The sequence below is a fragment of the Arvicanthis niloticus genome, chromosome 28 (assembly GCF_011762505.2).
Source record: "Arvicanthis niloticus isolate mArvNil1 chromosome 28, mArvNil1.pat.X, whole genome shotgun sequence".
NCBI classification, from domain to species: Eukaryota; Metazoa; Chordata; class Mammalia; order Rodentia; family Muridae; genus Arvicanthis; species Arvicanthis niloticus.
The window spans coordinates 24487414-24502104 of NC_133436.1; the positions used below are offsets into that span (position 1 = coordinate 24487414).

At 34.6% G+C, this 14691-nt stretch overlaps 1 long non-coding RNA gene across 2 annotated transcripts in view; it reads left to right on the plus strand.

Moving 5' to 3' along the window:
- LOC143440179 (uncharacterized) overlaps window positions 1-14691 on the plus strand; it is a 64929-nt gene that overhangs the window by 39951 nt on the left and 10287 nt on the right. For both annotated transcript variants that reach the window (XR_013108026.1, XR_013108027.1), the window contains one exon: window positions 12214-12344. This is a non-coding gene — a long non-coding RNA (uncharacterized LOC143440179). The remainder of the gene's footprint in view (window positions 1-12213; window positions 12345-14691) is intronic.

Genomic DNA, 14691 nt, shown 5'->3' on the forward strand with positions numbered 1-14691 from the left:
GATCAAGATTAAAAACAATCAGTTTTCTTAGACCCTAATGTCAAAGAAATGCATGTTTGTGTTTGATTTAAGTTTTACGTATATGCAATTTAATATAATATTAGGTTTGAGTAAACCACTTTAGGAAAACATACAAAACTGAAATTCTAGAATAAAATTATAGATTCTAGTTACTCCAAATTATAAGTGAAAAATATTCCCTAAATATCCATGGATTGCATAACTGAAGTAAGTTTTAGAAAGATCCATGTCAATTTGAACCTATAATTGGTTAGCTTTAATCTGTTTCTTATTTAAACCTATAACTCTACACCATATTTTTTCTTCACTGGCTTTCTAGTTGTGCATCTCACTTTGTTTCTCTTTATTTATGTTTAATGGCTTTATTGTTCACAATGGAGACTCTGTATCCAGCTCTTTGTCAAAAAAAACTTAGCGGTGGTTTGGGCACATGGTTGGAAAACAGCTGCTTCAAATACTTATATGTAGTCAGGGAGCTAAACTGGGAGTGTTCCCCTTGTCTACCTTTAAAGAAAGGAAATAAAAGGACTGGTTAAAAGAATTCTGAGGGTCATTTTATAGATACTTCTGGAGCTAAGGTGGCAGTGAAGAATTTGCATTCAACAGGGAAAATAATGTATGCATAGATTATTGTACTTTTTGTGTTTAATTCTTTTTTTATTTTTTTAAAATTTTTTTATTGGATATTATATTTACATTTCAGATTTTATCCCCTTCCCCCCTTCCCCCCACCACCCAGGAACCTCCTATCCCATCCCCCCTCCTCATGCTTCTATGAGGATGTACCTCCACCTACCCCCCCACTCCCACCTCCCCACCCTTGAATTCTCCCCCCCCCCAACTTGGTGTTCAGCCTTCATGGGACCAAGGTTCTCCTCTCCCACCTATGCCTGACAAGGCCATCCTCCCCTACATGTACAGATGGAGTCATGGGTCCCTCCCTATGTGCTCCCAGGCTGATGGTTTAGACCTTGGGGAGCTCAGGTTGATTGGTATTGTTGCTCTCCACATGGGGCCACAAACCCTTTCAGCTCCTTCAGTCTTCTCTCAAACTTCTCCACTGGAAAACCCTTGATCAGATCAGTGGTTAGCTGTGAGCATCTGCCTCTGAATGTGTCAGACTCTGGCAGACCTCTAAGGAGACAGCTATATCAGGCTCTAGAACACCAATGGCTTATGCTCTAAGATCAAGAATTGACAAATGGGACCTCATAAAATATCAAAGTTTCTGTAAGGCAAAGGACATTGTCAATAAGACAAAATGGCAACCAACAGATTGGGAAAGGATCTTTACCAATCCTACATCCAACGGAGGGCTAATATCCAATATATCCAATATGTACAAAGAACTCAAGAAATTATACCCCAGACAACCAAATAACCCTATTAAAAATGGAGTACAGAGCTAAAGAAAGAATCCTCAACTGAGGAATCTTGAATGGCCAAGATTATTGTACTTTTAGTAGTTCTAGAACATGTTAGTTTATAAAGGTTAACAAAAGTGACTTCCTTTAACTGAGAACTGAACTTCAAATGGAGGTGTGAGATATGCCAATTTTCCCAGTACTTAAAGCAATGAGCATTCTCACTCAGCAGTACATTGGTATTAGGGGAATAGGAACTTAGGCCTATAGTTAACAAATAAATAAACACAAAAACCCAAACTCTTGCATGATGGATTTAATCAGAATTGAAACTTAATTACTGTAGCAAACACTAATTATTTTGTTCCAGTGACAATTTAAAAAGTATAAAAATTGATTTATGTTTGTTTTTTTTTTGCATGTGCATGTGTGTCTGCCTATGTTCTACATGTGTGTGTATTCATGTGGAAGCCAGAGTATCACATCAAATGTGTTCCAAATTCTCCTCCACCATAACGTACTCAGACAGGTCTCTCATCTGAACCCAGATCTTTCTAATTCCGCTAGATTAGTTAGCCAGTTTGCTGTGATTCCCTGTCTCCACCTTCTGAATACTAGGGTTACACGTAGAGGCCACACCCATTGGCTTTTACCTGTGTTCATGTGATGTTCAGAACTCTACTCCTCACAGTTGCAGAATAAGCATTTTACTAAGGTAACTGTCTCTCCATTGCTTAAATTACTTAGTTTTAAAATAAGAATAAACATGAAAAACACATTTCATGCCATTAACTATAACATTTTATGCCACAGAAAATTCATTTAAAATATTTAAGAAGACAATAAAGAAAATCCTTTCATTTTCCATTTCTCAGGTACAGCAGAGGCAGATGATGCTGTTTGTGACCCTATTTTTCTGATTAGCAAATTTCTGAGTCTTCTAACTTTAGTTTTCTACCAGGCAATGCTCAGAGCACACTTTTGTCAACATGCTCTTTATGCATTAATGGACTCAACAGGGAGTGAATGAGAACCTATGCAAATATAAAAGCATACATTTTAGCTAAAAATATTCAAGACTTCCAGTAATCCTAAACAAATAGCACAGATCTACACAGGGGATCATTTAAAGGTCAATTTTCAGTAGTGTGTGCTGTTAAACCCAGTAAAGCAAATATAATGTTCTCATACTTATTAAGCTAGAACAGTTTAAACATGAGGCATGAAACAATTAGATTGGTCTGTAGTACATTATCATTAAAAACAGTCATTGTCTGTACTGCTGAGTGAATTAGTTAAATTGCTGCTGACCTGCTTTCCCATGTATTCATAAGACAAACCAGATTGCTATTGTTTTCCTAAGGATTATATCCAGTATGTTAGCCTGTGTGTACTAAACCTGAACTCTGAATGAAATTATAATTTATGAGACTGTCTTCATGGAGCCATGTCTTTGATTAGAGAGTGTCTACCCCTTCAAAATGTCTATAGCTGTTACTTTCATTAAAAAGAAAGGAACTGTTAATATTTTTCTCTAGGTATCATCAAACTTTAGACACTATAAAGTAGAACAGAAATATGTCTCATATTTGTTTAACTGAACACAAAAGCATTTTCATTGGAAACTCATTGCAATGCAAAAAGAATACATACGTCTTTTAGTGTGTTATTTATCAGAGATACTTGCACTTATTGTTCATAGTTTCTGAACATGTTTTTTTTCTCTGTGTGTGTGTGTGTGTGTTTCAGTTACAATTGAAACTTCACAAATAACCTGAGAGCAATACTTTTTGATCCAAATTGATATGTATGACTTCATGTTAAGTGGTAACACTAAGTAACATTCAATGACTACATGTCGTGGATGTGTCCATTTTTCAAGGCATATAGATAGATAGAATTTATGCTATGTGAACAAATTTATATTAAATGTAGTTTTACCTAAAAGAGAAAAACATATAAGGTTAGTTTTCTATTAAATAACATTTACTAGATTCTCCTTGCCTGCCAAATTCTTATTAGAACCTTAAGTTATTTGAAAGTAACTTAAATGATACTTCTTCTTGGGTTGAAATTTTATTATAGATATTCCTGTGACCGCAGGAGAAGATATCAGTAAAAATAGTACATTGATTTACAATATTTTTTTTCATTTTGATATTGATGATTGAGATATAGTGTAAGATGCCTATTAAGCAGATAGCACAGCCTGCAAGACAATGGGTGGTAAAGGCTCAGCAAGCAGAAAATTCTTTTTTAGCATGTGCAGAGGAAAAGAAGTCAGTGGGATTGAAAGGAGGAAGATTTCAGAACACACAGCTGGAGATGACATAGGATTCCCTCCACATGTACATGTGCACATAGAGTTAAGCATGGTTTTAAGTTTACACAGATAACATAATATGTGTAAAGAATGTTCATGTTTTGAACTCTTTTATTAACAAAATGTTGACATTGTGATCTATTTTAGTCCCATGAATTTGCAATCTTTTATTTATAAAGCTAAAATTATTAAGATCTGTAATGGACTCTCACTTCCCTCTCATTTCAGTACAGTATCACTTGATGAATTTCATCAGGTTTTTTGTATAAATATACATTTGTAATATATTTATATATTTTGTCATTTACTTGCCTTTTAGGCATTGATTTGTAATTCTTTACGTACTCTGTAAAAAATCTGTTATCAGACATACACATCATACACAATATCTTCCTATTATTAGCTTATTATTTTCTAAGGGTGTTATGAATATGGATTTTTCTATTATAGTCTATCATAATTTTTTCTTTATTTTTCTGACAGTTCTGATCACTTGTCTCAGGCAGGCCTTGATCTTGCTTGTATACATAAGGATCTCCTTATATATCAAAACACAGTCCCAGAATGGAGTCATATAAAGAGAATTTTTAATGTTTGTAAGAAGACAAGATGAAAGTTTTATGACCTCAGTTGCTTCAAAAACACAACTTTTTTCTTGGAATACATTTTCATGCTTTTCCCATGTGTAGCAGATAGAAACATACTTACTTCAGATTATTAATTAAAACTATTATATTTGTTTATATGTCTTTTTGGAAAGACATGTTTTTGCCACATAGTTTGTCTGAAACATGTGGCTTATCCTTGTGGTTGGATATCTTACTTGTGTGACGTTTTTTAATCCTCATTGTATAAATTGCCTGATGACCTGAATAAAGTTGGCCATTGGATGAGACTTCAGTCTACCTCATTTATTGCTCAAATCTTCCAGGATCCATTACCTCTAGACCAGTAAACAAACCTCTCTGCATTCACATAGGGAGGAGGGGACAATAGATTACAAGTATGCCTTCCTCCATATAATTTATGGAGCATGATAATTGAAACTTAGGCTTTCTGCATTATATATAGATAAACTCATTCTCAGCTCTGTGTTTTCTTATTAAGATTTATGCTTTAATTATATCAGATTGGAAATGTATCATGCTATTTACTTACAGAATCTTTAGTTAGATCTATAATCTGCATTATTTTGGCACTTGTTTGACTTCATTCAGACTAACACTTTTTATTTATTGTCTCAAAACAGCTTTTGAATGAACTTACCTTTTTTGGAGGTTGGGAGGGTGTCTACATGTGAACACTTTTCCACAATCTTCTTTTTCACTATTTATCTTATTTCCCTGATACTAAAGCCATTCTGCTGTTGCCAGTGTTGAGTCTGGGCCTGGGTCACATGCTCTCGTAACCCCAAATTATTTTTTTATTTCTAGACTTAAATGTTCTGAAACAGTGATTCTCAACATATGGCTCACAAATCCTTCGAAGGTTGAATATCAGATATTTATATAATGATTCACAACAGTAGCAAATTTATTAAGTAAGAAAAAAATAATTTTATGGTTGGAGGTCACCACAACATGAGGAACTATATTGAAAGGTCACAGCACTAGGAAGGTTGGGAACCACTGGTATAAGGCCTATCATATAAACTTTACATGGGTTATCAGGTGTTGTACAACATGTATATCATTCTAATCATTGTGTTTATGAACTCATCCAGTCCATAGTAATGCTATTCCATTAAACGGCTTTGGTCTTAATCTTTGTAGCACTGATATTTTAGTTTATAGTACAAGAGTATTTGTGCATATTTTCTTTCGATTATCCCAAGACACTTAATATGTGTAATACCATGATAAATGTCATTATTTTCTTAATTGTAAATTTGGTTTTTTGCTGTAAGTCTATCAGAAGATAATTGAATTTTTAAAACTTGATTTTGTATTCTTTGAACTCATTAACTTCCTTTATTAGTTCCAGTAATTTGTTCTGAGGCTTTCTACACAAACCACTCCACTTGGGAATAGTCTTACTTCTCACATGCCCATGCCCATTCCCAAACCCACATTTGTTTTTCTTGTCTTACAGTACATGATGTTGGAACGTCAATAAAGGTATCTTTCCCTGAATCTTATTATAGCAGTCAGTATATTGCTAATGAAAATAATTAGTACCTTTTCTATATTATTTTGAGGAAAGTCATTAGTCTATGTAGACTTTTATAAAATCCAAGTGAATATTTTGTCAAATTCATTTTCTAAATCTAGTACATTAATCACCAAGAGTTTTTGTTATTCATTATATAGTGAGTAACATTCACAGAGCTTGGAGCATGGGAATCTTGCTTGGCTACAGAAAGCCCCACTTGGTCATGAGACATTACTTTTCCCTCTCATCATTGCATTTCATTTGCCAATATCTATTCCATTAATATTGCATCAATATTTGTTAGAAAATCACATAATTTTTACACAGAAAAATAAAGTCTATGTTAAGTTTTACCATCAGATTCATTATTGATTCATAAGATTGGTTGCAGATTTTAATTCTTTCTCATTTTTTCTAGAGACTTTTATAATAATTCTGCAGTTTTTTATTTTTTCTTAGATGTTGACAGTGTTCAGTGTAGCACTAGGGTTCTTTTTACAGAGACACTCTGTTGTAATTATGAATTTATTTTTAGTCAAATACTCATTTGAATTCTCTATGGTTTTTGTCCAGTGAGGTTGATAAGCTGTATTTTTCAAAGTTACCAAATTTGTGGCTGTGAAGTTCATAGGAATTCATTTTTTTTCTCTTTTTCAGTTATAATATTCCTCAAGGTTTTCATACTTTATTTCAAGCTTTTTCCTCTACAATGTTCTCCAAAGAATTTTCACATTGATAATCCTTTAAAATTTAACTTTTAACTTTGAAATCAGGTTGATGCAAAAGCGTTTACAGGTTGGACCATAAAATTTAAGTCATTGTATATGAACCTAACTCACACATTCAAATCAAAATAAGAACCATTGTTAAGCAACACATTTTTTTTCCAAAGAGAAATAAGTTTGCTTATTCTTATCACATGAAAAGCATCTGTTAGCTGTGGTGGCATTTTCCCTTCAAAGCATGGTTGAGATGCTTGAGGAAGTGGGGTTACTTGCTAAGAGGATGGGTAATATGGTAGATGAGACAAACTTCATAGCCCAAGAAATTCAACATTTGAAGCCTTGGTTGTGGCAGAAGTCTGGCATTGTCACGGAGAATTGTACCCTTCCTTTGGTTAGTAAAAGCTTCAGGTGTCAGTTTCCTGGATGTTGGAAAACCCCACTCCACCCCCTCAAGCCCACCTTCAATAATCCAGGATGTGGTCATGTCATCCACAGCTGCCAAAATGTGACACATTTTTACTGTCACCCATGGTCTCATAGTCTTCCTATGAGTATGCACATGCACTGTACCCTTTGTTAAAAGGCCAGTGCCTGCCCAGCCTGGTCTCTTTTCCCTTCTACTAGTGCTACACTCCACATCTCTATAAAGCTTTTATATATACCCCACTTCATAAATCTCTAGTTTTAGGCCTGTTGCATCGTTTTGTTTTTTGAGGCATATTTTTAACTCCAATCTGGCAAGGAATCCATCCTTTCTTTTGAAACCCCTAATACTGGGTATCTGACTGAGTATCATTTGTTTATAGAGTGAATTACATTGATAGATTTTCATACATTGAAACATCATTACTACATCCTTAGGATATTTCTTACTTGGTTATGGTCAATGATGGTTTTTTAATGTGCCCTTGGATTTTGATTAAAAATCTATTATATTAGATATTGTCATATTAACTCCAGCTTGTTTCTTGATTCTATTTGCTTGGCAAACTCTCTAAACTTCACTCTGAAGTAATATCTCTCTTTATTACTGAGGTGTGTTTCTTGTATTCACCAGAATAATACATCCTGTTTTTGCATCCATTATCTTAGCCTCTGGTTTTTATTGTGGAATTAAGACCAATATCATTCAAGATATTAATGTCCAATGATTGTTAATTCCTGTTAATTTGATGTTGATGATGGTAGTGTGTGTGCATGTGTTTCCTGTCTTTTGGTTTTGCTGGTGGGTGTGGAGTTATATATTTCGTGTGTTTTCTTGGATGTGGTTAAACTCTTTGGATTAGAGTTTCCCTTCCCTGAATTTGTGGATAGATATTGTTTAAACTTGATTTTTGTCTTGGAATATCTTCCTTTCTCCATCTATGGTGTTTCAGTCATCATAGATTTTTTAATATGTTGCTAGATAAAGTAATTGGCATGCGTGATGTCTTAGAGACTCCAAAAGGTCTACCCAGGACCTTCTGGACTTCAGCGTCTTGTTTGGAAAGCCGGAAGTAATTTAAATACGTCTGCCTTTATATGTTTCTTGGCCTTTTCCCCTTGGAGCTTTCAATATTTTGTTGTTGTTGTAATTGTGAACATTTAGTGTTTTGATTAATAGATGGAGGGAGGATTTTGTTTTCTGGCTCCATCTATTTGGTGTTTTGTAAGCCTCTTGTAAGCATCTCTTCCTATCGGTTGGGGAAATTCTCTTACATGATTTTGTTGAAATCCCAGCCTTGGAGCTGGGACTCTTCTCCTATTTCTATTATTCTTAGTTTTTGTGTTCTTAGGTTTTTTCATAGTATCTCAGAATGTACCAGGAACTTTTTAGATTTAACGTTTTCTTTGACCAATAAATCATTTTCTTCTATCATACCTTCTATGCCTGAAAGTCTCTGTCTTCTATCTTCTGTATTCTATTGGTGATGCCTACCTCTGTAGTTCTTGTTCTCTTTTCCAGTTTTTCCATCTCCAGTATTCCTTGTTTGTATTTCCTTTATTGCTTCCATTTCCAGGTGTTGAGCAGTTTTATTATTCACCTGTTTGATGGCATATTCCTCTATTTATTTATAATATTTACTCCTTTCTTCTTTAAAGACCTCTGTCATATTTATTAGATTGCATTTAAGGTAATTTTCTGTGCTTTGACTGTGTTAGGATATCCAAAGCTTGTTATAATAAGATAGCTGGGCTCTGGTGGTACCATATTGCCATTCTTGATTTTGTTTTTATGCTGGTCTCTAGCCATCTTATTGTCTCTGGTGAGGCAGGCACTGTGGATCTTATTGTCTCTGGTGAGTGTGAATGGAGACAAAGTTGTGTGCTGGAAAATGAGCAGAGAGAACAGGTGCAGATTAGCACTTTTGGATGTGTTTTAGAAAGACATAGCAGGAAGAGGATTGTTGAGGAAGGGGTTTACCTAGTAGTACCTGGTGCTAGAAGGCCTCCAAGAACACAGGCAGAGGTGGATTGCTTTGCTGCCTGCAGATCTTTGTAATGTAGGCAGACCCTTGTGCTGGACAATAGAGCTTAGATGACCAGGAGCATGTCACCTCTATTGGGTGTGCACTAAGAGGCCTGGACAGGTAGGGATTGGGGGAAAAAGAGTATAACATGGATACTCCTAGTGTGGCAAGGCCTCTGGAAATTCAATAAGAGTTGTGGGCCAGAAATGTAGTTCAGAGGACAAAGAACAGTTCTTAGCTGCTAGGTGTGCCTAAGGGGACCTGGCAGGCAATGGGCCTTGTGTGAAGTTCTACCTGGTTGTCCCAGATGTTTTCAGGTCTGGTTGTCCCTGGTGACAATAAGTCACTATGAGTGTAGGTAGAGCTGGATTTGCCTGCTTTCCATAGGCCTGGAATGTAGGCCTATAGAACAATGAAGCTCAAGGGACATTTTTTTTTCATTGTTGTTCTTTCTTTCTTTTGACAGCCTTCTGTGTAGCTTTAGAAGACCTGCCTCAACCATAGCTTCAGGTTGATCACTGTCAATTCTGATGGCTAGTCACCATGGTTTTCATTTCCAAGGATTCTTTTCTTTTGGAAAACTTGAATTCCCTACAGTATGATAGATTAATTATCTGCTACTGGACCAAGTGTGTTGTTTGTTGATGCTGTGCATTTGTCTCTGCTACTTTTCAATCTATTTTGAATTTGAATAAGGAAATTAAACTTTCTGTCTAACATCATTTTAATAGTATAAAATAAATGAACAGAAATTAATAAGACATTAGCCAAACCAAAAAAAAGAAAGAAAGTTCATTAATATTGGGAGGAAACTGACTCCTGTAAGTTGATATATATATATATATATTAGTATATATATAATAATATATATTAGTATATAGTATATAGTATATTACTATATACTATACTATATATAGTATATAGTAATTAGTATATATATACTTATATATTAGTATATATATAGTAATTAGTATATATATATATATATATATATAGAGAGAGAGAGAGAGAGGGAGAGAGAGTGCATACCTGCTCATCAACACGTGGCTTGATGAGCAGGCATGCACACTCATAATACATGTGTAGCAAGTAGCTAAATGTAATTAATACATTAAATAATGTATAAAACCCACATTAAGAATGCATTATGCTATCAAACAACAAATTTCAACATTGCCAAACAGCAATTACTTTTGTAATCTCATAATAAATTAATTCCATGCTTATTATTTTAAAATTGACTTTGCCACTTTATTTTCTTCACTTTTTTATATTGAATTTAATCTCCTCATATTTTTCCAGAATTACATAAAAAGCTGATTAATTATTAAACATTTTCTTTTCAATATGACCATTTACACTATCCATCTATTTAGCATTTAGCACTTTATGGCCATCAGCAAGACATTGTGTGTTTGCTTCTTGTTGTCTATCTGATGAAATAACATCTCACTTTGCCCAATCTTATATTTTTGTTCCATAGGTCATATAATAAACAAATAATGATTTTTTTCAGATATTAAGATGTTCTAGTTAGGTTCTTCTTTTGAATTTCAACACAGAGTTATCTTGTGATCCAATATATGATCTATATGTCATTTTTCAAATAGATAGGAAAGGCATTTTGTTGTTATTCTTCTGGTCTTCTGAATTTATTTTTCTAGTTTATCATCTATAAAGGGCAGCCTGCTAAAATATCCAGCCACAGTTTGTGGGTTTGTCTGTTTGATTGTTTATTTTTTTTTATTTCTGTCTTGCTTTGTGTATATGTCTGTCTATTTCTACCAGCTTTGTTGTCACATATTTTGACATCTTGTCATAAAGTACAAAAATATTGTTGTGTCATATTGATGTCTTGACCCTCTCATCATCAAACATCCTCATTTCTCTCTCTCATAACAGTCTCAATCCAAAAGACTGTTTCACAAGAAATCACATGACTTTCTAAGCTTCTTTATTCTTTAGGGTCTGATACTGTGTCTCTAATTTTACTGCTCTAGACATATTTGTGCTAGCTTGTAGATAGAAGTATAAAGAATATATTGTGCATTGTATGGATGCATCACCTGTTAACTTAAAAAAGCCTATGGCAGGCAGGAAATGGGCGGTGGATCATCTGGAAGAACAAAGAATTCTGGGAGAGAGCCAAGTTGGAGACCCATCCTCTGTTTCCCCTCACACACAGAAAATGTGAGGAGATGGGATATATAGTACCTGAGCACAGGTAACAAGCCACATGGCAGCATGTAAGTTAAAATAATTGTGTTGTCTTAATTTATAATCTAATCAGAGTAGAGCCTAGCTATATGGCCACAGTATTTGTGAATATATTTTGAGTTTGAGTCTTATTTCTGAAAGCATGTGGCAGGAAAGGGACACAGGACAATAACTTTAACAGATAGCTATACAGTGCATCACTGGATTTAACCAGTTTAACTTGTTCCTAGTAATTATATTCAAACAGTAATTTATATCAAATTATTTAACAATGACCAAGTGTCAAGTTTCGTAAGGTGTAAAAACTGAATAGAAAAATATCATTTCTTTTCACTTTGTTGTTTGCCATTAGTGATGAATAAAAATTATACAACTATCATAATTTATTATGTTAATTAACTTAGATGGTTTTAGTGTCAAGTTCACATTTATTTCTGAAGACCTACTTGAATATTTTTGCTGTTTACTAAGAATAACTGCCTTCAAAATGTTACCTACAATAATTTTGTTTGCCATTTTCATAATTTAAAGGTTTCATTTACACAATATCCATTGATCATGTTCATCCATCACTAACTAACATTTTCTTATTACTTCTTACCTCATTTCTATTGCAACTTTATGTCCTATTTTATTTTACTTTATTTTATCATATTGTATTCATCTTTTGTTATAAATTACCTCCTGAAAACTTATGCTATGAACATTGGGTAGAATCAATCCTAAGTCTCAAAAACTTTCTGTATGAGTAACAAATTTTATGTTTTTGCCAAAGCCAAACTTTACTACTTTCATTCTTTAAAGTTCTGGATAATTATATAACACCCAAACACATTTATTTTTTGCTGTAACATAAAATAATAAGTACCAAAAACATAATAAAAGAAATGATAACACAAACAACTCTAAAAATATACTCTAAAGTGAAATTATGTAAACCCTATTTTTTCCTTACTTTCTAGAGAACAATATGCGGATAACTGGAAAAGAAAATCAGTGCTTGAATATAATTTTGAACAGAACACTGAAGGTTCAGGCTCTAAGATCAACAAATGACAAATGGCACCTCATGAAACTAAAAAGCTTCTGAAAGGTAAGAATGTTAATAAGACAAAATGGCAACTTACAGACTGGAAAAAGATCTTTATTAACCCCACTTTATACCAGTCTGAATACCTAAGATAAAATCAGGTGACAGAAGTTGCTGATGAAGATTTGGAGGAAAAAAAAAACATTTCTCCATTGCTGGTGGGATTTTAAACTGGTAAAACCACTCTGGAAATCAATCTGGCAGTTTCTCAAAAAAAACTGGAAATAGTTCTACCTGAAGACTCAGCTATACTACTCCTGGGCATATACCCAAATGATGCTCCAACATATAACAAGGATGCATGCTCCACTATGTTTATAACAGTCACATTTACAATAGCCAGAAGCTGGAAACCATCCAGATAGTCCTCAGCTGAAGAATGGATACAAAAAATGTACATTTACACCATAGAATACTGTTCAGCTATTAAAAAGAACAATATCATGAATTTTGTAGGCAAATAAATGAAACTAGAAAATATCATTCTTAGTGAGGCAACTCAGACCCAAAAGGATACACATGATAGATATTCACTGATAAGTTGATATTAGCCAAAAAGTTCAGAGTTCCAATGATGTAACTCGCAGACTATTTGAAACTTAAAAAGAAGGCAGGCCCAATTGTTCATGATTCAATCCCATTTAGAAGGGGAACAAAATAATCAGTGGAGGCAGAGGGAAAGAGGGACCAGAGTTAGAGAGAGGAGTGAAATGGGAAAAGGGGAGGAGCAGGAGCAGGTATTGAGGAAAACAGAAAAGAAGCCCAGAGGGCTGGGAGAATGAATAGAAATATGCAGCAGTGTGAGGTAGGGAATGGGAGAAACTACTAAAAAGTCCCAGGCACCAGGGAAGCGAGAGACTCACAGGACACAATAATCATAACATTAGCCAAAATGTCTAACAGCGGGGAGATAGAACCTGAAGAGATTACCTCCAGTAGATAGACATGGTCCCAGTTGAGAGAGTACCATTCACCCATCTCAAAATTTTTAACCCAGAATTGTTCCTGTCTAAAGGAAATGCAGGGACAAAAAATGGAATAGAGACTGAAGGGAAGGCCATTCAGAGACTGCCCCACCTTGGGATCCATCCCATCTGCAGACACCAAAACTGACACTATTGCTGATACCAGGACATGCTTGCATATAGGAGCCTGGCATGACTGTCCTCTGAAAGGCTTGACAAGCATCTGACTGAGATAGATGCAGATACTTACAGTCAACCATTGGACTGAGCCAGAGAACCCCTAGGGAAGAGTTTGGGAAAGGACTGAAGGAACTGAAGGGAATTGCAATCCAATAGAATAGCGCGCGCACACACACACACACACACACACACACACACACACACATATGCATGCACATGCATATATATATATATATATATATATATATATATATATATATATATTATATATATATTCAACTAACTGGACCCATCAGAGCTCCCAGGGACTAAGCTACCACCAAAGGCATACATAGGCTGATACTTGGGCCCAGCTATATATGTAGCAGAAGATTGCATTATCTGGCCTCAGTGGGAGAGAATGTGCTTAGTCCTGTGAAGGCTTGATGCCCCAGAGAAGGGGGATGCTGGAGAGGTGAGGTATGAGTGGGTGGGTGGGTGAGAGAGTACCCTCTTAGAGGAAAAGGGGAGAAAAAATGGGGAGGGGGTTCATGGAGGAGAGAACAGAAAGGGGGACAACATTTGAAATGTAAATAAATAAAATGAATAATAAAAAAGAAACTGTTTTCTTTTCAAATATGAGATACAAAATAAACATTCTTGCAATATGCTGTTAGCTATCTAACATCCTTCATCTCTTCAATTATTCACATAATTATATTTAAATAATTTTATATGACTTCATACATAATTTATAATTTATGATTTTAACAAGTCATATTTTTAAATGCAAAATTTCCCAAGTGACTTCTAATGTGTTAAATATTTCAAGGCTTTCTTCAAATAAGAAATTAAATTAGCCAGAAGTCTTTGTTACTAAAAACGAGAGATTCCACAAACAGGCTCATTTTTACTTAAGGTATCCTATTCATTCATAAAACCATTAGTGACGTTATCAAATCTGAAACTTCCTGCAGAATAAGTAGAAGAAAATATATAGAGGGTAGCTGGCTAATTAATTATTCATGTTTACTACTGTCTCTTACTCAGTAAAGCTATGAAGCAAATCCCTTATCTCTACTCAATCCACTAACAAAGCTTCAAGAAGGCACTAATCCCTCTGGAGACAGTGCAGCAGAACACTGAGACATTTTACAAAATACCAAAGAAGCAAAATCAGATTAATAGCAATGATAAATGGTTAAGTGAAACATGAGATCTAAACA